Source organism: Canis aureus, chromosome 20 (assembly GCF_053574225.1).
Source record: "Canis aureus isolate CA01 chromosome 20, VMU_Caureus_v.1.0, whole genome shotgun sequence".
NCBI lineage: Eukaryota > Metazoa > Chordata > Mammalia > Carnivora > Canidae > Canis > Canis aureus.
The window spans coordinates 58,020,093-58,043,620 of NC_135630.1; positions in this window are offsets into that span (position 1 = coordinate 58,020,093).

The window sequence follows — 23,528 nt, forward strand, 5'->3', positions numbered from 1 at the left end:
ATCCCAAATCAGAAGAATTTCCCAGCAGAGGAAATGAAGTTTCCATTTCTGGCAAAGTTGATATAAAGAGACTTAACTCAGGAACAGCAAGCAAAGCTAAGCATAGGGTGTAGCCCTGGATTGGGAGCATGAAGCTTGAGTGAAAATCAATGTTCTACACTGGGAGTCTTCCAGACTTCTTTTCCTTTTTGGCTCTCAGAATGCTGATGGCAGCACCATTGAGGAGTAGCCTGGAGAGTTCCCATCCTGTGCTCAAAAGACTGGATCAAAATAAAAAGTGTATAAAACTATCATTAGGACATCTCAAGTGAAATAGCATGGTCCTCTTCTTTTTTTTTTTTTTAAGACTTTATTTAAATCATGAGAGACACACACACAGAGGCAGAGATATAGGCAGAGGGAGAAGCAGGCCCCCTGCACGGAGCCTGATGTGGGACTCGATCCCGGGACTCCAGGGTCATGCCCTGAGCCAAAGGCAGATGCTCAGCCACTGAGCCACCCAGGCGTCCCACATGGTCCCCGTCTTATTGCTCATGGTAAGAGCTATCAGTCTAAAGATTTTTTTCCTCCTGCAAGCAGGGGTTTAGTACCTCATGTTTAAATATAAATTGCTGACCATGGAAAATGGAAAACCAAACGTTGGAATTTCCTTATGCAGAAGGCAAAGACCAAAATGAGCAGGTAGAAAAAGGAGACTCGGTGGAAACAAAGTTGAGAAAGGAAAGAGAATAAAACTTAAAAAACAAAGAGTCTTTACACGCTACCTGGGTAGGGGTTCATACAGCCTTGGTTTGCATTCCCGTCATTACCTAAAGGGTAACTTTCACGATGTCCAGAGACCTTGATGTCCTGAAAATGAAGGAGGAGGATGTCCTCAAATTGCTTGCAGCAGGAACCCACTTAGGTGGCACCATCCTGGACTTCCAAATAGAACAGTGCATCTACAGAAGAAAGAGTGATGACGTCTACATCATAAATCTGAAGAGAACCTAGGAGAAGCTCCTGCTTGCAGCTCATGTCATTGTGGCACTGAAAACCCAGCTCATGCCACTGTCCTACCATCTAGGAATCCTGGTCAGTGAGCTATGTTGAAATTTGCTGCTGCTACGGGAGCCACTCCTATTGTTGGCCACTGCACTCCTGGAACCTTCACTAACCAGATCCAAGCACCTTCCAGGAGCTGAGACTTCAGGTGGTTATTGATCCCAAGGCCAATCACCAGCCTCTCACAGAGGTGTCTTATGTTAACCTGCCTCCCACCACTGTGTCACACAGACTCTCCTCTGCACTCCGTGGACATTGCTATCTCCTGCAACAAGGGAGCTCACTCGCTGGGTCTGATGTAGTGGATGCTGGCCCAGGAAGCTCTGCACATGCGAGGCACCATTTCCTGTGAACAACCCTGGAAGATGTGATCTGATCTCTACTGTAGAGATCCTGAAGAGATAGAAAAGGAAAAGCAGACCTCTGCTGTGAAAAGGCTGTGACCACAGAGGAGTTTCAGGCTGAATAGACTGCTCCAGCGCCTGAGTTCACTACTGCTCATGAGGTTGCAGACTGGTCTGAAGGCAGGTTGATGCCCTCTGTGCTCATTCAGCAGTTCCCCCACAGAAGACTACAGTGCTCAGCCTGCCGCTGAAGACTGGTCTACACCTCTCACTGCTCAGGCCACTGAATGGGTAGGAACAACCACTGGGTGGTCTTTTTAAAAAATTTTTTAAAAAAATATCTTATTTATTCATGAGAGACACAGAGAGAGAGGCAGAGACACAGGCAGAGGGAGAAGCAGGCCCCATGCAGGGAGCCCAACATGGGACTCAGTCCCTGGGTCTCCAGGATCACACCCTGGGCCGAAGACATGCTAAACCACTGAACCATCCAGGCTGCCCCCACTGAGTGGTCTTAAGCTACTCTTCCACAAAGGCAAACAAAATGAAAATAAAGTTAACAGAAAATAAACAGTTTCTAAAAAAGAAGAATGAAAGAAAGAAACTGCAAGTAAAGTTCTCAAGACAAGATATTGCATTTTAAACAAGAATGGAGTATCTTGGGCAGCCCGGGTGGCTCAGCGGTTTAGCGCTGCCTTTGGCCCAGGGCCTGATCCTGGAGACCCGGGATCGAGTCCCACGTCGGGCTCCCTGAATTGAGCCTGCTTCTCCCTCTGCCTGTGTCTCTGCCTCTCTCTCTCTCTCATTCTCTCTCTGTCTCCCATGACTAAATAAGTAGAATCTTAAAAAAAAAAAAAAAAAAAAAAAAGGAGTATCTTTGTGAGGGAGGTTCCTTTGAATAAGAAAGAACTTTTTCAAACTACAAACTGGATAAGAACAAACCTTAAAATCAGTAAGATGTTTAGCATATATATTTGATGCAGTCTTCCCAGAAGTAATATCAAAAGACAAAAGGTGAGAAATTAGAAGAAAAGTTAGGAAAATAATATTTTTCCAAGAGATACAACTAATGAATTATATGAATCCCAAAAAAGAGAATAGAACAAAATGTAAAACATTATGAACTAATACATTTCCTAAAACTGATGAACATAAGCTTTCAGACTGAAAGAGTTCATGAGTAATCCAGAAAAAAAAAAAATCCACAAAAAACCCCACTAACACTGGAGATATGGGTCACAAATTTCAGAACATCAGTGATGAAGAAAATAAAGGTCTGAGAAAGAGTGATGGAGAGCAAATGAGAATAGAGGAAAAGGAGGGAGGAGAAAAATCACACCAAATAGTTCAAGTATTAAGCTCTTTTCAGCTTTTTAAAAGAAACATTGAAAATAATAAGAGTACTGTATAAGAATCCTGAGGGAAAATAATTTCCAACTAAGAATACTCTACTCAGCTAAGCTACCAATTAAGTATGGAGGCAGAAATAAAATTTTCCAGACATGTCTTGAGACAAATGGAAATAATCAGAAGGAAGGAAGAGAAAAAAGAACTATATATTTTTTTTATATATATAGGACTTAGGACACTTCTTATGTACCCCATATCATATAATCGTCCCCAAAGCAATAGGAATTAAATATAGTACACACATATGGCAAAGAAAAGTCACTCTTAGATTTCTAGGAGATACCAGAGCTTTATTAAGCAGGTGCTGAGCTCAGTAGGATTCAATTTTTTATAGGGTTAGTAGGATACTACTAGCAGTGCAAACCTAAGCTACACTAATAAAATTATGGAGTCCACATCAAGGAAGATCACGGTTTTACTGTACTACGTCTGGGTCATACCACATTTGGAGCCTTGTGGGATTTGATTTATGTTGGGACATAGGCTGAACAAAGGAACAATGACTGTGAGGAGGATCAAAACCAAACAGTGAGAAGTCGTCATTTACATGTTATATTCACATAAGGAACATTTGGAAGAACCAAAGATTTAATCCCGTAGAAAGGAAGACCTACTGGAGCACATTATGGCTACTTTTTAAGTATTCTTGTATAGAAGGAAAGGATTTTATTCTGGATTGCTGCTAAGACTGGAGAGAGAGACACACAGAAGTTATAGGAAGCACTTGATGGAGCAATTTCTAATAAATGGTGAATGGTGGACCAATAACAAATTCTCACAAATTATTTACTGACCCTTTGTTGGAATCATTTAGGGAACAGCCCGATGATCATCAGTTAAACACTTTGAGAGAGGATCCCCACATTGGAATAGAAATTGCTCCAATTGCGATGTAAAGTATGATCTAGGTCTAAAATTCTACATTCTTAGATATTTCAGTTTTGATATTCAGTCCCCCAATACCGATTATTCAATAAATAAGTATTAGCATATCAGATATGTCAGGAAACAAAGTAGACACCGTCCTACCTACTGCAATGTTAAATCCAGCAGAAGGGCTAATAATTAAGCAGATAATTGCCGAAATAATTAATTTTAACTGTAATGAACATTATGAAGAAGTAAAGAATATTATGGTAATAAATGACACATGATCTAATCTAGTTTGGAGGGACAGGGAAGATTTCTTTAAAGAAGTGATATTTAAGCTGAGACCCAAAGGTTAAGTTAGACTCTATGAAACTACTCTAGAGTAGTAGGGTTGAGGTTCAGCAAAGTGTCTTGGATTAGGAAAATGTACATACTGAAGCAAAAGATTCTAACTTAGCACTCGGCCAATCTTACAAATGTCCCTTATCATCTCCCCTGTTTATTGATGTGCTATTGATATTGTCTGGAGGTGGCTTTTCTGCTTTCTGGGAAGTCCTCTTTGCTCACAGCCTAGCTGTTTTGCTTTGGGTTCATACTTTGGGAACTTTTAGTTTGATTGAGTGATTTTGTTATTATTTTATTGTTGTTGTTGGCTGTGACTGACACCAGGACCTACTTCTCAGGCACTCAGATGAGTCAGATTCTGAATTATAGACCTCGAAGGCAAATGAGATTGCTTTCCTGCCCTTGACTTTAGAGCTCAAAATACTGTGGTTTAAATGCCACCCGCGAAACAAAGCAGTGAGTGAGGAATGGCTGTAGGAATAAATGAACTCATCCTTCTCCTGAGTGTATTTCAAAAACCTACAGAGTGAAATCTTTCATCTAAATTAAAGATGGACCCTCACAAAACTTCAAAGAGTTTGATGATATGAAAGGAGCAGCCGGGGCCTATGAAGTGCTGGTGAATAATTACAATCTGAGATTTATTGGTGACCACTCTTGTGTCATTAAAAGGTTGGCTGACCAGATAAAACCAGGCATTGGCTAGAGGGAGAAGTCTGGAGCCTCTCAGTCTTTTGAAATTTCTAAGGAGTTTTCCAAGGGGAAAATCAGTATTCACATGCTATATAGGAAGATCTTTACATAGACCTAATGGATTCATCTGGCTCAGGATGCTTCATTTGACAACATCCGATTCAGTGCCTGAGAAATGTCATTATGCTTTAGATCTTAGGGATATCCATCATGCCTGCTAAGAGTTGAATGGAACGTTCTTACGTTTACGGGGGATGTTATCGAATCTACAGTGTTGGTTAGCTTCAGATCAATTTGGCAAAAGAACGTTTTATAATGGCATTTGACACAAACCATTTCAAGGACTATGTAATCAAAAAAGTGTCACCTATAACATGATTATGTGGACATTCTTGACTGAGTTTTCATAGCGTTGAGTAGTTCTTATAGTGTGACTCACGGTAAGACACCCAGATAGTGGCTTTTGTTTAATACCTAGGATAGTGAGGTTTCTAAATGCTATGAGCACCAGGTCCTTTTAATAATAGAGCTTACAGATGAGGTGTTCAAGTCCTATAACTAAGTGTCAAATTGTCACACTAAAATTGAAAGCTGAGCATTTTGTCAGTGACAGCTTTTTTTTTTTTTAAAGATTTTATTTATTTATTCATGATAGTCACAGAGAGAGAGAGAGAGGCAGAGACACAGGCAGAGGGAGAAGCAGGCTCCATGCAGGGAGCCCGACGTGGGATTCGATCCCGGGTCTCCAGGATCGCGCCCTGGGCCAAAGGCAGGCTCCAAACCGCTGCGCCACCCAGGGATCCCTCAGTGACAGCTTTTATCCTCACTCCAAAATCTTTAATTTTTAAAATAATTGTTTTGTTGCACAACTACCCTAGAAAAGATATTTCATAACAGCTAGTTTACTTTTAAAGTGATTTCTCATCTGAAAAAAAAAATGCATTGTTTTTGAACTGAGTATTTTGAAATTTTGCAGACGTTGTTACAAATCATACCCCCATTCACCTGAAGTAAGATCACAGGTGGTGTTCCTGTGTGAGTCAGGGGATGTTGAGAATTCTAGAGGTAACATCTGGACCTTAGTGTGATATTGGTAGGCTAATTAGGACTGGAGCTGATTGCTTTTCTTAATTGCAATTTCTTATCTTCTAGTTAATATTAGACCTGTAGACCAGATGGATGGTGACTTGTGACAGGTAAATGAAGAATTTGGGGGGAGAAATCATGAGCATACTTTTAGTAACAATTGGGTAATTAAGTTAGGGTTTTTAGGATGGAGACTTTCCTTTTTCAAGCCTGTCCCCTGAAATGTGCCGTTCCTCGAGCTCCTTACAGCTTTCAGAAACATGGTATAATTTATTTTCAGAGGTATGCTTTGCTATGTTGGGTGAGGTCAAGAGCCTCGAGAGTGAAGATGACAGTCCTGTAAAGAGAGTGAAGAGAACCTGGCAGGCAAAGTTAGTCCCAGCAAAGCAAAGTAGAAATTGGAGCAATAATGAGATGGTTGAATAAATTACATAAATTACGCAAGTTCCTCATTTTTTTCGATGGGCTTTTCCAGCGTATGATATTACAGTTCTGGCTTTTTAAAATATTTTTATCCAAGTGGCTTTCAGTGGAACCTTATCTGTACAGACAGGTCTAATGTTGGATATTGTATTCTCCTGCAGTTTTGAAGTTTGATTACCTATTGAGAGAATCTTGAGACCTAAATGAATGGTTGAAGGATTAAGACAAAGTTGTTGATTTTCCCCCTAGATACTACTTTCTTCCCCCCATACCATTTTCCCTGTGGTAATGTGTAGTATTCCTTAGGCAAGGAAACTTTTTGCCTTGCTATTTCACTGGAGTAAAATAATTTTTAATTAGATATTACTATTTTCTCAATTCTACAAAGAATTTAAACCTCACGACATAAGTGGTGAATGACAAAAATATTTTGACACGTGTGAATGGCGTTTCTGATTCAAAGGCTAAATTCATGCAAGGGTCATTATTTTGTTAATTTTTCATTACAGTGTCCAACTTGAGGGATGTGTATTGATATAACATAGGATCCAAAAGCAAAAATAAAAGTCTATATACCCAATTCTAGCTACAGCACATGCCAATAGTGTGGTGTCTGCTGTTTTGTAAAAAGACTGAGGAGGTTTCTTAATCAAATTTCTTACAAATCTTTGATGTCTGCTTATTTATTTTCTGCAGAGCATCAGCCTCTTCATGTTTGATGTCCCAGTAGCAAGAGCCTGTTTCTGTTGAGTTTGATTATAGAAAGCGAGGCATGCTTACAGGGAACCCAGCTGGAAATATCCAGTTTGCTGCCTTAGTTTCTTTCATCCTGGAAGAGAAAGGAGGATGAAGAGCAGTTATAGAATTGGTAATTGTACTACTGGCAGAGCCTCAAATGATATTTATTCTATTATACTCACTTGCAACCAGAGAATTCATTTTTGCAGCAGATGGAAGGTGGATAGCATGCAAATGCTTGGATTAAATACACTGTAATGCTTCGAAACCCTGACCATTGGTGTCTGTTACCTAACAGTGTTGTTTGTAGACATGCTTTACGGCTGTTACACTGGTGCTTATTTAGAACAATTTGTAAGAAAAGGTAAAGTGATTTGTTTGGTTGTAGTTTCCTACCAAATATTTGAACAGGAGACAGGTGACCCTTAAAATGAAGGGGAAAAGTACAAAAGTTTAGGATTTGGCCATGTTTCAACAACTGTTAAGTTTTAACAATCCTGGTAATATGTTCAGTCTCTTAAAATGTTAGGGGACTGATATTTCTTCACTTATTTTATGGGAAGAGAATTAGATTAATTGTGAGAGGATGTCACTGGGGAACCTTTGGTTAAGGGTCACTTTTGAGTTTATTCCCTAGAAAGGAATGAAACTGCTAGTTTCATTAATTTTCAATAATTTTCTATTATGTCTGGCGACCATTTCCAGGAAAGTTTGGTTATAGCCAAGCCACATGGATTCTTGGTCTCTATTGTAATTTGCCAAAAGGGATGTCTCCCCACGGAAATTGTTACACTTGTTTTTATAATATTGGCATCTGTAAGCTCTTCATGGTACAAGGAATAAAATGTTGAGAAGGAGGCTAAAAAGATCTCTATCCTGAGATCTAGCAAGTGGAAAACACTCTCTTTGGAAAGTCTCATTGTCCCTCTTACATATGCTGGATAGTAGGAAAAATCATTCCGGTAGTGAGAGAAGTATCGTGTATTCAACTTTTTTAATTGTCTCTGATGGGACTGGACTTGGTTTTAATTTATGTATTGTAACTTAAAACGACATTCTTCGGAAATCAGCAATTTGTCGTAAGCATCCAACACTTGAGACATTCAAATTAGAATCAGGATGGTATTCATCCAGTCGACGAATATTTATTGGGCCAGACACAAGGTATTTGTGAGACAAAGTGAGCAGCATGAACATACCCTCCATTTTCATGGAACTTTTCACCTTGGTGAAGTAATGCAAAATAATGGGAAATTTTTACTTTAGTTCTATACTTTATATCACAAAAAGAAAACTTGTGGATAATTCTCAGCACACCATGCAATCAAGATATTTTTTGTTGATTGGTTTGTGCTCATTTAGATCCGTGCACATTGTGTGTTTCTGATTTACTTGTGACACCATTAGCATTTTTTAGACAAGTATCAGCTGTAAGTGACAGACTTTTTTTAATGTTGGGTCCTGAAATAATCTTACTTACGAAAGAGTTAATTTATTAGCAGTGACTTTACTTGTTCTAATGCCTAAGCTAATCAATTGCAACATTAATTGAAGTTCTTTCTTGCCTTGCAGAACTTAACACATTCTAGATACTCATGATTATACAAAGGCATATCAGCCTGCTTTTTAAAAATTTACTTTGTCCCTCTTAAGGACATATAATTAGCGATTCTGAACCTATTAATTGTGGATAATCTTACTAATAAATCTAAAGCTTGTTAGCCATACATAATGTTTAGAAAACATACCGATTATGCTTTTGCATTCAAAGTGAAGAAACAACTCTGACGATTATATGATTTCTGCAATTAGTGCAAACCAGAAATTCTCCGTGGAGGAATGAGCCATTGATTACTTGTTAGCTCTGCTACAACTGATTATTTTATAAAAATAAAATATCAAAAGTTGTGAATGATTTAATTTTTAAGATAAGTTAGAAAGGATTATAAGGTTAGCCTTATAGCAATTCTATTATTATTATGAATTATACATTATGATATACTTTCTTGACAGGAAGAGAATGAATTGCTTGTAAACCTGGATATGGGTACATGGGAGGGGTTTGGATATGTGACTTGTATTTGTCCTGTGTTTATGATGGAAGCATGTGTGATAGACTTTGGCCCAGACAGAACCAGAAAGCCTCCTGTCCTGACTCCCTTTTAGCCCCTCACCTCCACCTATATGCTCTCATTTCACATTATTCCGAAAATTTTACTTGAATAGTTTTCAGGGTATTGCCCATTCAGATTCAGCAGGTAAAATGGCTGAGAGAAAAATTCCCATTACAAAGAGAAAACGTTTTTTGCTTTTCCTTCTTCTTAAAAATTGAAGTATAATGAGCAATGTTATGTTTGCTTCAGGTGTACAATATAATGATTCAACAACGCTATACGTTATTCAGTGCTCGTGATAAGTACACTTGAATCCCCTTCTATTTTCTGCATGCCCCCCCCCACCTACCTCCCCTCTGGTAACCATCAGTTTGTCCCCTGAGGAGTCTGTTTTTTTGCGCTTTTCCTTTATTCATTTGTTTTGCTTCTTAAATTGCACATATGAGTGAAATCAAATGGTGTTTGACTTTCTCTGACTGACTTATTTCACTTAGCATTGTACTTTCTAGATCCATCCATGTTGTTGCAAATGGCAAGATCTCACTCTTTTTTATGACCAATATTCCATTGTATATATGTATATGTGTATATATATGTAGTGTGTATGTACGTATATGTACGTATGTCTATGTATCCATTCATCTATGGAAGGGCAGGCACTTGGGTTTCTTCCTCACGTTGGCTATTGTAAATAATGCTGCAGTAAATATAGGGGTGCTGCATATGTCTTTTCAAATAAGTGTTTTTTGTTTATTTTGGGCAAATATCCAGTAGTGGAATTACTGGATCATATGGTAATTCTATTTTTATTTTTTTGAGGAACCTCCATGCTGCTTTCTACAGTGGCTGGATCAATTTACATTCCTACCAACGGTATACTAAGATTCCTTTCTTTCTCTATATCCTTACCAACACTTGTTATTTCTTCTCTTTATGATTCTAGCCATTCTGATAGGCATAAGGTGATCTTTCACTGTGGTTTTGAGTTGTATTTCCCCCAATGATTAGTGATATTGAGCATCTTTATTTTTATTTTTTTTAAATTCATTTTTATTTTTATTTTTTAAATTTTTATTTATTTATGATAGTCACACACACACACACAGAGAGAGAGGCAGAGACACAGGCAGAGGGAGAAGCAGGCTCCATGCAGGGAGCCCATCATGGGATTCGATCCCGGGTCTCCAGGATTGTGCCCTGGGCCAAAGGCAGGCGCCAAACCGCTGCGCCACCCAGGGATCCCATATATTGAGCATCTTTAAATGTGTCTGTTGGCTCTCTGTATGTCTTCTTTGGAAAAATGTCTATTCAGGTACTCTGCCCATTTTTTAATTGGATTGTTTGGCTTATTGGTGTTGAGTTATATTAAGTTCTTCTTGTATTTTGCATGTTAACTCCTTATCTCCTTATCAGATATATCACCTGCAAATGTTTTTCCCTTTCAGTAGGTTGCCTTTTTGTTTTGTTGATGATTCTGTTTGTTCATGGTGATGAAAATGGCTGAGAGAAAAATCCCATTGCGAACCGAAAACATTTTGATGAATACATTTCAACCTTCCTCTCTATTTAACCACAATATTTACTTCTTTATTTGATTTAGATAGATTTCACTTTTTTTTTTCCTTTTCTCTCTCTCTCTCTCTTTTTTTTTTTTTTTTTTTTTGGTCTGGTGGTCCTGTGTCTTTATTGTAAGCTGCCTCAAATACTTTTTGAAAATAGGTTACTTGTTTGTAAGAGTCAGAGTCTAGTCAGGAAAACAGAAACCACTCTAAGGACTTCAAATAGAGGGCATTTACTAAGATAATTAGTAACATAGGTGACAGGAGAGCTAAAAAAAAAAAAAAAAAAAAAAAAACAGAGAAAGGAGAAAACCCCAAAATTAGCAGCAGCAGGAAACAGCTAGCACACCTAAGTATAAAAGGATAGGGTAAATGGAAAAGACGTTGTCTCTCAGACCTTAGATGCCAGACCAGCCTGTGCCCCGGTCTGGTAGAAGCTGCAGCAGGGCAAGCCACCAGAATGACTACTGTGGAAGCGTAAAATATCCTTCCTCCCCTCTCTCCACCATGCCCTCACCTCAGCCCCAATCTCCTACCAGTATCTCCTTTTGACCAGACCAGAAGCCAGCACGCACCAGCCTGGGAAACACTCTGCAGGGTCAGCGTCCCTGTGGCACAGGACGGAAGAAGGGTGAAGAATGGATTTGTAAGGCAACAAGCCAAAGAAGATTTGGCTCAATCAACCAATACCAATCATCTTTTACTTATATTTGCATTTTCTTTCAGAGAGAATAAAGTGATTAGTGCTCATTTTAAAATTAGCATTGTATACTTTAGTTGGCTTTCAAAAATCTTGACGTATCCAGTTATCAAGAGGGAAACTGCAAGCGTTATTCACCTACTCTTTACCGTAGCATTTTGTTAGCTGAATGTAAAACACAGAGAATGGATTACTTGGAGAACTTGGGTTAACTTTTTTCCTCCTGAAAATGTTTAGAGAAAAGTTAGAGAGATACCTGGTTAAGTTGTCTAAATACAATTCTTAGAATCTGGTAGTTCTTTATAGATGACCATGATAGCACTATCAATTTATAGGTTATATCAATCAAGTTTATAATTCTGTCTTTATTAGACATTTATTTTCAGATAGAAATCAATTAGTTGGACTTCAAGGACTTAGAAGGTACTCTGGAAAATAGAGAAGTATATACAAAATCTGCCTGGATTTGCAACCTTCTTAAGATGATATAACAGAGCAATCAGTAGGTGTTCATGTTTAGAGATTTTCAGGATGTAAAGCAGAAGGTCAGAATGATCCTCTGAGCTTATTTATAAGGGGAAAAATGCTTCTTATTATTTTAACAAGAAAATAAATATCTTACAAACATTTGTGATATACAGTGTTTTGGTAAAATTTAAATGGTTAATATTGAACTTTGGGTGAATACCATCAAATTCCACATGATGCTTTGGAGACCTGTATAACAGTTCTCTCTTTAATTACCTTGCTTAGGAATTTGGTTCCATTCAGACAAAATCCCTAGATCTTTTTCATTTATTGGGAAAGACTTTTCCCTCATGCTTTCAAAAATGGTATAAAACTTGAATACATTTTCCAGGAAGAATGATCTTATTTTATTAGAATCGAGCTATTTTACTAATATTATATTAAAACAAAATTCCAACCACAGTTGACAAAATGGTTTTATTCTCCTTACCTTTCTTCCATCTTTCTGCAGCCTATATATACTCTAGAAAACTAATAATAATAATAGTGATTAAATGTAATCACCATAATTATATTCACATATAATAATATATAATTTTATTATTATGTCTAGTTTCAAGGTAGTAGACAGTGACTTTGGTATTTCTCTATAGGTTTCTTTGCAGAGAAAAAGTATTCTACAAATTAGCATTTTTCTATCAAATGGTAATCCCATAGGCATTCGCTGTAGAGTATAGGACTTCTTCCACTCTGGTCGAGTTGTACTATGAAGGAAGAATGACCAGTGCCGGGGACTCCTGGGGGGCTCAGCAGTGTAGCACCTGCCTTTGGCCCAAGGCCTGATCCTGGAGACCCGGGATCGAATCCCATATCGGGCTCCCTGCAGGGAGCCTGCTTCTTCCTCTGCCTGTGTCTCTGCCTCTCTGTCTCTCATGAACAAATAAATAAAATCTTTAAAAAAGAAAAAGAATGATCAGTGCCTACCTCATAGTGTTGCTATGATAGTTAATATTCTTGAAGAGCTCAGACTAGTTAGTGCTTGACACATGGTAAATGCTGAAGAAGCTCATGGTGAATAAATAAATGCATAAATAAATATAGAGTCTATATTCTATCCATGCATTTTAATTCCCATCTTCATTCCAGAGCTATGACTTTCTCTCTGTGCTTGAATTCCCACCCCTCTTTCTATTTATCTAAATCCTGTGATTAGGAACTTGTTCAGATTCTCCCTCTTAAGACTTTTGTGACAACTGCTGCCTCTGCTGACTTCACCATTCTCACTGCATTACACTTATGCACAGATACAGTGTGTTTTTATTTAGCCTTTAGCATTGGTTGTTATGCAGGACAGAGCATTGGGATTTCCTGGAGAGCTTTTCTAAAATATATATCCCTGGGCCAAACCCTCAGAATTTTAGATTCAGTAAGTCCTGGCTGGCACCAAAAACGTGCACATTTTGATTAAAGCTCTCCAGTAAAACTGATATAAGCCCCTAGTTAAGATACTCCGATAAAAATAATCTTGAGTATGTACATTTTCTTTCTCAAGGAAACTATAAATTTCTTAAGGACACGGACCATGCTTTCTTTCCTGTGCATCTCCCAGTGCTGGAAACATGACCACTACTGAGTAACACTCCTCTATCTTGTTTGGCTGCAGGATGTCTGAGTGTGGGCCCTAGGATATGCATCGTTAAGGGATTTGTATGGATCATTCAACTATTGCCACAGCTATGCTGTGCGATGAGTATCCACAAAACTTCAGTGACATACAATGAACGTTTCATGTTTATATTTCTGGAATCAGCAGGAATAGGCTAGGTTCTCAGCTGAACTTACTGGGCTTACTCACATGTTTGGGTATTTGCGAGCTCAGCTGGCTGCTGACTGGGCCCACTTTATAGTCTGCAGTTCAATAGCTTACTTGTGCATCTGTGAATTGGCTCTGTTCCACGTACCGTTGATGCTCCTTCTGAGGCCATTAGGCTAGTAAATGCAAATTTATCATGAAAAGAGAACAAGAGGATAAGCCCAGATATGTAAGCCCATTTAAAGCCCCTATTTGCAGTGTATTGGCCAAAGCAAGTCACGTGGTAAAAGTCCGTTTATGAGGGGAGCGTACAGCACAATTACATTGCAAAAACCATAGACAGAGTGAAGTGGGAAGAACCGATGGCATTTTCCCCAAACTACCGCAGTGGGGCTCCAGTTAATGTCTCTTCTGAGCAGAGCCTACTCTGAGGCCTTACTGAAGGTTGATTTTTGTTGTATATAATCACAATCAAGATGTTTTTAAAAACAATCTTACCACCCATGAATAAGCAAGCAAGTAATCTTATTCAGAGGGGAAAAAAAGTTGCAAATAAACAATCACACTAATGCCCCATCATTTGCCATTAAATAGGGAAATACCACCTAGTATTTCACAGAGTTGACACTACCTGGATAATATGTCACACTTCATTAAATGAGAACATCAAATACAGAAAACAAAATATCTGTTGTTCAATAAGATTATTTATGACTTGAACAAGGTTTGAGAAATTGTCAGCATGATGTATTTGAATTCAAGAAATTAAACCAAGCACTGTGACCGGAAAAGTGTTAAAAACACCACAAATTTGTTTTAAAATGATTCAGCATCTTTTTGTCACTTGTGATTTGACCGCTGGTTTCATCTTTATTACCTGCGGTGCTGCTTAGTGAACTGTTGCAAAACAAACCGTGCAGTCTATCATGGAAGTTCAATTTACTATTGCCAGAGAATCATCTTGGGTTTGAAAGAGAGTCTGTGCTAAGTGCCTCAGCTTTCAGAAAGGCCACACCATCTCTTTACGTAAGGGACGTCATCTCCTAAAGGGCCAGAAAACTAAAACATTGCAAAGCAATCACATAAGTTATTTATATAATATGTTTTTTTCATCAGCAAAATAACTAAATTACTATGACAGGGATCCCTGGGTGGCACAGCGGTTTGGCGCCTGCCTTTGGCCCAGGGCGCGATCCTGGAGACCCGGGATCGAATCCCACGTCAGGCTCCCGGTGCATGGAGCCTGCCTCTCCCTCTGCCTGTGTCTCTGCCTCTCTCCCTTTCTCTCTATGTGACTGTCATAAATAAATAAAAAAAAAATAAAAAAAAATTGCTATGACAATTTTTCTAATTAATATGCTAATTTTCTGGGTTTTTAAAAAATATTTCAATTATTCATGAGAGACAGAGAGAGACAGAGACACAGGCAGAGGGAGAAGCAGGCTCCATGCAGGGAGCCCGATGTGGGACTTGATCCTGGGACTCCAAGATCACACCCTGGGCCGAAGGCAGGAGCTAAACCACTGAGCCACCCAGGGATCCCCTAATTTTCCGTTTTTAATTCTTTACTTGCCCCCAAGTCACTCTTGGAAGCAGGATTGATCAAAATACAAGTATTATATAAACTGTAGTAAGGGAAATTGCTTTCCATTCCTGCTTTGTCCTTACTCTATCATGGGATTTTAGATAGATCACCTAATTAATCAATATTCTTATCTATAAAAGCAGACAGTTTGGGTAAATGAATAGCAAGAGTCCTTGCCTATGTAGCCAAATAATAGATAAAAAATCTGAAGTAAACTCTGAGTCAGTGGGATAAATATCTTTGTTCATATAGGAGAAGGCTATGTTGCAGCACCCTGTGTGGATAGACTTCTATTAAAGGTGTTATGCTAAGTTTTGCTTGAGTTTCCTTTCTAGGAAGGACGGATGGTAACTTGTAGGATAAAGAAAAGAAAAGACAGCACAGACAGAGGCTCATACTAAGATGTGGGCTTGTGCAATATACCTAGTAGAGTTCAATTTTATCACCTTTTACTGATGGAGACTTTAAATCACACCTATGGGAATAAATGAGGCAAATTGGTATTTTGATGTAACCGAAACGTTTCTTCTGAACTTTTCTAATTGCTAGAGAAGAGAAAAACTGAGAAAGGCGTACAATAGGCTCTTTCTCTGTTAAGCAGAGACATTTAGAATTTTACATGACTATGATGGAGCCAGAGAACAGGCCTGTTTTTCTGGAAAATCAAGAACATAGCATTCCACAGCACTAAGGACCTTCTCCCTCTTGTATACACACAAATATATATATATACACCAAATTCCACTTTGGGCAACACAGCACCAATGGGAGCAGGCTGGTTGCAAAGCGAGGCCCTCAAGAAAGTGGAGGTTAAAGCCTCAGTTTTACTTTCTTAAATAGAAAATTCTGTGGAACTAACATCGTAGCCTCTCTTTTAGTCACAAAGAAGGAGTAGTTGCTTGGGAAATTCGGAAAAAAAACTTTAGTTCCTCTACATACTTTCTGATAGAACTTTGTAGCTAGTGCCACTTGGAGCAAAGAAGACTCAGCAAGCACTTGGGCAAGCCAGGCTGGGCATAGGGCACCTTATAATTAAGCGAAGTTGCAGGATGGTTCTACAAGGGCGTGCAGAACATCACCTGGCCCTACACTTGGTACCATCCCATATTAGCCTGGGAGGAAGTGAAGGTCATAATGGGGATGAAGCCAGTGGCAGATAATTATTTCAAAATGTTTATTTTCAACAGAGCTTGAATCTTGGTGTCTTGTATATGGATAAACAAGCAATGTTGGAAAAGCACAGTGCTATGAATGTTTTATAGCCAAATGATATCTCGGTGTCAAAGCTACTTATATATCTATGCATTTTTAACTTGGTTTGGCTGCCACAGTGAGACAAGCTGAAACTGAAGCACAGTTATTTTCAGGACTTAGAAGTTTAAAAACCCAAACTGCATGGTATTGTCTTAGGATGGAGAAATGAGGACATACTCATTCCTGTAGTAGCAAAAAGGTGAAAGCATGGAAAAATGGATGATTGATGCCTAGATTTATAACTTGGTGCTTACGTATTATAAAGACCATCAAGATATTCAACAAGAAAAGGGAGTTATGTATTTTTGGGTGATATCTTGTATATTAGGATAAGTATTCTATTTAATTTGCATATAGAAAAATTGGGGTCCTGTTTCCATTAAAAAAATTGCGACTGAATAGATCAAGAACATTTCATCGTGTGACTAATTCTTTGGACCACCATTTCCCTATCAGAAAACTAACCTGAGACCCATCTATTGCCGGGGATGTATTTAATTAGATAACAGCTTTTAATTAGATAGGACCATTCAGCCTGCTTACTCTCCATCTTTCTCTCTCCATGAGCCATTTCTCCATCAGAGGGATGCAATTATTCCAGTTCCCCTAAAGAAGATATTTTAAAGTACAGTAGTTAACTGTCAGAAGGACAAGGCTAATTCTTAGTTACGAAAGTATTTTCCCAATAGAAATCTTCCTTTCATTCTGGGTAGACATATTTGTATCGGTTTCTAGCTTTACTGGGCTCAATTCTCTCCTTCTTGGAGAGCTAAATTCTCTTGTAACTGTTCAGAATTCAACAAATTCCTCAATTCCAGAAAACTTTCTAGCTGTTTTTAGCTCTAGCCAAACTGTCTACATTACCTAAGTAAGTACCTAAAACATGACACGTAATAAGCATGCCCAGCGGAAACATAATGGAACCAAATAATTTGGAAGTATTTCCTGTAATATGTGGAATTTTAATAGATGCAAAGTTTAAAAAAAAACAGACATCAAATATTTGGGCAATTATGAGCTAAATGAAAAGATTTCTTTAGGAATTATCAGACTGTTTACTCTACTGATAGGCATAAACTCATTGGCATCAGACTTCCAGATCTTTCTCCTTCCATTGTATTTTCATGGGAGGAGGAAGCCTGGGGGAGAGAGATTTTTCATTTGAGTAGTTAGTAATATCACACTTTTGTCTGGTTTTCTTTGAAACCAGCATTTGACAATATCCTTCCTTTATGCTGCTATTAAAAAGTTTAAAAATGTTTCTGTGGTTCCCTTTGTAAAAGAAAAAGGAGAACTCGTTTTGTGTGACTGTCAATACGTGTTGGGTTCCTTGTCAAGATGAACCAGGTACATTGGGATGCACAATGTCTAAGTTTTGGCCTCTCAGCCTTTACTATTTAGATAGAGGTGTCACAGCCCAATAGGCCAAGAACGGTTGATAAAATTTTAACATTAAAGAAAATTATACTTAAAAATGTAGCTTATTTGATACTATACTAATATTAGAGCATATGTTATTGAACTATGGTTATTTGGTGGGTGTATACTAGAAATGATAACCTATATAATATTTGGTTTAACTCATGTTATCATCCCATTTGCTAAGTCTTTTTTTTTAATTTTTAATTTTTTTTTTTCCATTTGCTAAGTCTTAACTCAAGCTACCATCATCTCTTTCCTGGACGATTGTAATCAACTTATGCTGGTCTCCCTGCTTCTACCAATGTCCCACCACAGATTATTCCTTACCAGTGGCCAGTGTGATTCATTTAAAAATTTAAGCCAGGTTGTATCCCTCTGATGCTCTAAATCATGATTTGGCACCATCTGGTAGGCAAAAATCTAAAATGGCCCCCGAGATTCCCACCTTTTCTTGTACATACCCTGTGTGATTATTTGGAAGAATACTTCTTGAATGTGAAAGACAGGATTGCACTCTTGAAATGTTACATGGCAAATAGATTCTTCAGATGCAATTAAGTTACCAAATTGGTTGACCTGAGTTAATTAACCCTACCTAGGCTTGACCTAATTGTGTGAGCCCTTTAGAGAGGTCTTGGTCTCCCTAGAGGTCAGACAGGTTTGATGTCAGCAAGATGCCTTCCTGCTGTGCTGAAAGAAAGCAGCAATGTTGTGAGGTGGGGTAGGGTGGGGTGGGAGGGATGTGCAGATGGCCAAGGTCTATGGGTAGCTTCTAGTTGCTGTGAGTAATGTCTAGCTCACATGCAGCGAGAAAATAGAGACCTCAATACTACAATGACAGGGAGATGGATTTTGCCAACAAACTGAAGAGATGGGAAGAGGATCCCAAGCCTTAGATGAGATTGTAGCCCCTGCCAATATCTTACTTTCAGCATGGGAAGACTGAGTAGAGAACCCACTATGGTATGCCCAGACTCTCGACACACAAAAAACATAAGATACTGAATTTGTGTTGTTTTATATTTTTAAGTTTGTAGTAATTTATTATGTAGGAAACTAATAAACTTTCCATCTCTCACTGAAGAAAATATAAAATGACTTGAGTAGGTATTTTGGGTTTTATTCTGGCATTTGGTCCTGACTCTCTCTGTCTTATCATCTTCTACCTTCCTTCACTGCCACCACATTGTTCTCTTTAGAGTTCTCAGAACATTCGTGCATGCTCCTGCCATAGGGTCTCTGACTCTGTTCTTATTTTTCCGCCTTTGTGGAGCTTCCTGCCCCAGCAATCCACACACCTCCTGTCACACATCATTCAGGTTCCTATCAGAGAGCTCCTCCCTGGTCACCTTGATTAGTCAGGATAGGCTAGGTTTTGCGGTGGCAACAAACAATTCCCAAATCTCACTGACTAAAAATAAAAGTTTGGTTTTCATTTCCCTGTATGTCTAGTTTGGATCGGAAAAGAGTTCTGCTCATCGTGGGCATGAGGGACCCAGGCAGATGGAAATTCCATTTCATAATGCCACTATTTCATCTTTCTTTTGATTAGCATTAGCCTAGTGTGTATTTATAACCCTGTCTGTCCCTTTACTCTCCCCCCATCCCTTTACTTTTAATATATTTGTGTCGTTGTATTTAAAGTGGGTTTCTTGTAGGGAATATATAGTTGCATCTTATGGATTTTTTTTAATCTGATATGTCAGTCCCTGTTTTTTAATTAGTATATTTAGAGCATTGATGGTTGATTATTGATGTAGTTGGATCAATATCTCCTATAATTCTTACTATTTTCTATTCACTGAGCTTGTTCTTTATTTTATTCTTTTATTCTTTTTGTGATCTTCCGTTTTTTTCTGCCTTCTCTGGTTTTAATGTGTGATCTTCTCTTAGCAATATTAATTGCATTATTTAACTTCTTTTAGTGCTCAAGTTTGTAATATACATTTACGGCTAATACAAATCCACTTTTAAATAATGATATATCACTTCAAGTACAAGCGCCTTATAATAGAGTATTTTTAGTTCCTCCCTCCTGTTCTTATGAAATTGCTGTCATTCATTTCACTTATCCATAAGCTGTATTATCAAATACATTGTTGCTATTATTATTTTGAAAAATAATAGATAAGGTAAGAATCTGTCTTCTGTTAGATAAAGTAAGAATAAAAAAATAAAAGATATTGTTTTACCTTCATTTATTCCTTATCCAACATGATTTCTTTCCTTATGTAGATCTGAGTTTCTGACCTATCATTTTTCTTCTTTCTAAAGAATTTCTATTTTACATTTGTTGGAAAGCAGGTTTACTGACAACAAATGTTCTCAATTTTTGTCTAAGAAAGTCTTATTTCTCCTTCAAACTTTTGAAGGAAATTTTTGCCAGATACAGGTTGGATCTATGTTGATGTTTGTTTTTTTCAACATCTTAAATATTTCATTTCACTGTGTTCTTATGTGCATGGTTTCTGAAGAAATCTGATATAATTCTTATTCTTGCTCCTCTATAGGTAGTGTTTTATTCTTTGGTTTCTTGCAAGATTTTTTTCTTTGTCTTTGATTTTCTACAGTTTGAATATGATATACTTAGGTATTTCTTTTTTATCCACATATTTATTCTACTTGGTATTCTCTGAGATTTCTTGATCTTTGGTTTGGGGTCTAGTAGTAATTTTGGAAAATCCTCAGTCTTTATTGCTTAAAATATTTCTTCTGTTTCTTCCTTCTCCTTCTGGTATTCCTATTATGAATATGTCAAACTTTTTGTAATTTTTCCACAGTTTTTAAATATTCTCTTCTACCATTTTTATAACTTTTACTCTTTGCTTTTCAGTTTTGGAAATTTCTATTGACATTTATTCATGTTTACTGATTCTTTCCTTGGCTATATCCAGTCCCTTGATAAATATCAAAGGCATTTTTCATTTCTGTTAGTTTGGATTTCTGGCATTTCCTTTTGGTTCTTTCTTGGAGTTTTTACCTCTGCTTACATAACCCATCCTTTCTTGCATGTTGCATATTTTTCCCAGTATAAGTCTTAACGTATTAAATCATAGTTGCTTTAAATTCTAGTCTAACATTCCCACATCTCTGCTGTCTATATCTGTTCCAATGCTTGCTAGATCTCTTCAAACCGTGTTTTTGTTTTTTAGTATGCCTGTAAGAGACCTTTATTTAGTGTAAGATTTTATGTTTATCTGGTTAGGAGTTTGTTGGTAATTATCGTTTGCTGTAGCTATTGGTATCAGAAGCTAAAATTTCTTCCTTGGTGTCCTTGGTTTTGTCTCCCCTTTTGTATTTGGGTTTTCCTGAAAACTTCTTAAATGAGGTCTGAGGCATACAGTTCTTACCGTAGTATCTTCTTATTATTATAGTTGTGGTATATTGATGTTGTGGTAAGATGTGGGAGGAAGGAAAGCATTCTATATAGTTCTGTACTTAGGTTTCAGTCATTGAATGAGCCTGTGCTGCTGCCCCTGAGCTGTGATCTACACAAGTGCTTCTCAGTCTCTCAACTGGTTAGTTAGTTGACGTGGGAAAGCTAGAGGGAGATGGAATTGGGTATTTTCCTTTTTCTAGATCAGCTAGGTTCTGGCAAAACAGAAGTCAATTAGGCTCTGGTAAAATAGTTCCTCTTGAGGGCATGCTTTGTTAATAGAAACAGGTTGCTCTGGGCATATTGCATTTCATTATGGTTCCTTTTCCTCCCCTTTTGGAGAGCACCACGGAATTTTTCTCTGATTTTCAATGTAAGAAGCTCACTAAAGTGCAGGAGTTCTAAGACTGAGCTCCTTGTGTTTTTTTTAACTTCTGATGGAAGTTTCTACTTGTGGGTTTCTGCTCCAGTAAGTTGCAATTCTCAATATCCACCTCTCTATCTCTTCAATTTTGGGGGCAGTTCTTTGCCCTGTGACCTCAATGCTCTGTTGAATTTATGAACAGTGTCAATTTTTAGTTTGTTCAGCTTTTTTCTTGTTGGACAGAAATGATGACTTCCAAGATTTTACATGCCAGACTGGAAACTAGAAGTTGGCATTATGTCAATGAGACTTAAAGCTTTGCCACAGCAGGAGGAATCACTTGAGAGAATTGCACAGCAGCTCCTGAATTCTCCAGCCTGACAGTGACATGTCGTTTCTAGTCATATTTCATTGGCCAAAGTAAGTCACATGGTCCTACCCAAATTTTAAAATGTGAGGAAATGTAACCCTCCAGTGTTCCTAGAAGGTGAACATTAGGAGAACTGGGGAACGTCATTAATGGTGACCAGAGCATTCTGTATAAGATAGTATTTCCAACCCCATTTACCACTTTGCTCTCTTACCACACCATTATCTTCTTTCTAGCACTTTATAGTATTATATATAGCATACACAAGATATTATAAAGAAACCTATTATGGTAAGTACTCTTGTCTCTCCTACCTACACCAACGTGAGGATCACAGGAACAGGAACTTTCTCTATTCTAGTCATTTTTTTATCCCCAGAACCCAAAATATCCAGTGTTCAATACATATTTGGTAAATTAATTAATGAATGTATTTTGTTTTAACCTTTGAGCCCAGAAAAATGAACCCTTGTTTGAACCCATTATATCAGCCGAATCTGGCTCGGGAACTATCTTTCCCATAGGAATGAAGCTGCGTTGCCTTGTGCAGAGCCCTTGTCAGGTTAGTTGGGCATATCCTTTGCTATTAGACAGCAAGGAAAGAACTGAAAAAGCGTCTGAAGTTCCCTGGAACATGGTGTTATTTGAAGACAAAGGTATACACAACCTGAGGGAAAATGAGTTTGAAAATGAGCTTAGGCTTTTAAACAATGCAGGCAAAAAGTGTCAATAACTTGAAAAGTCGGTAAATTCTCAATTTAAAAATCTTCTCCTCTCAGGTTTATGTTTATCATCAGGGAAATGCAGCTCTCATTCTTCACTGGAAAGCAAAAAGCTAAATCACCTCTTGAATGTGAAATTTAGATACAATGCTTGGAACATTCTCCTTCTAGAAGAGCAGACCTGCCAGATCCTGTGCTGGTTGATATGTGGGCTTCCTGCTGGTTCAGGCACATTGTCTTTGTGCTTTTTTATGCTTATTGTTCACTCTGAGCTTAATGAGTGCATTCAGGCATGTAATGAAGAACACCACCATCACACAAACAATTCACTGAAGTCCAAAGATATGGTGATTTTATCAATTATATTATTCAGTAGAGTAAATTTGCAATTTATTAAAAAGTACATAGATTGAGTGGCATCTGGAGCACTGTTGTGTTGACATTCAGGATTTTTGCAGCCATGCTATAAAACAAAATTTTGAATTGATGGCATTTGATATAGTCAGCGTAAAGCTTTTGTCTCTCTACTTGCTGGAGGAAACAGATGAGAGCAATGCAGTTGTGGATCACAAGCCCTCTGGTGTGAAATTTGTCCTAAGCTGAAAACATTTGATGGCCGAAGGCACAGACTCCCATAGCAAATGATTTTCATTTTCACCTCCAGTAGCTTTGGCTAATGGGATGAACACAAGGCTAGAAGGCAGGTGAAACCCACTAGTTATCCAAGAGTTACTTGATGTAAGCAAATCACTCGCCTTTTTTCTCTTTTCTTCTTTTTTGAAACAAAGTGTTTTATAGAGTTTTCAGAGCATGTATATATATCTCTTA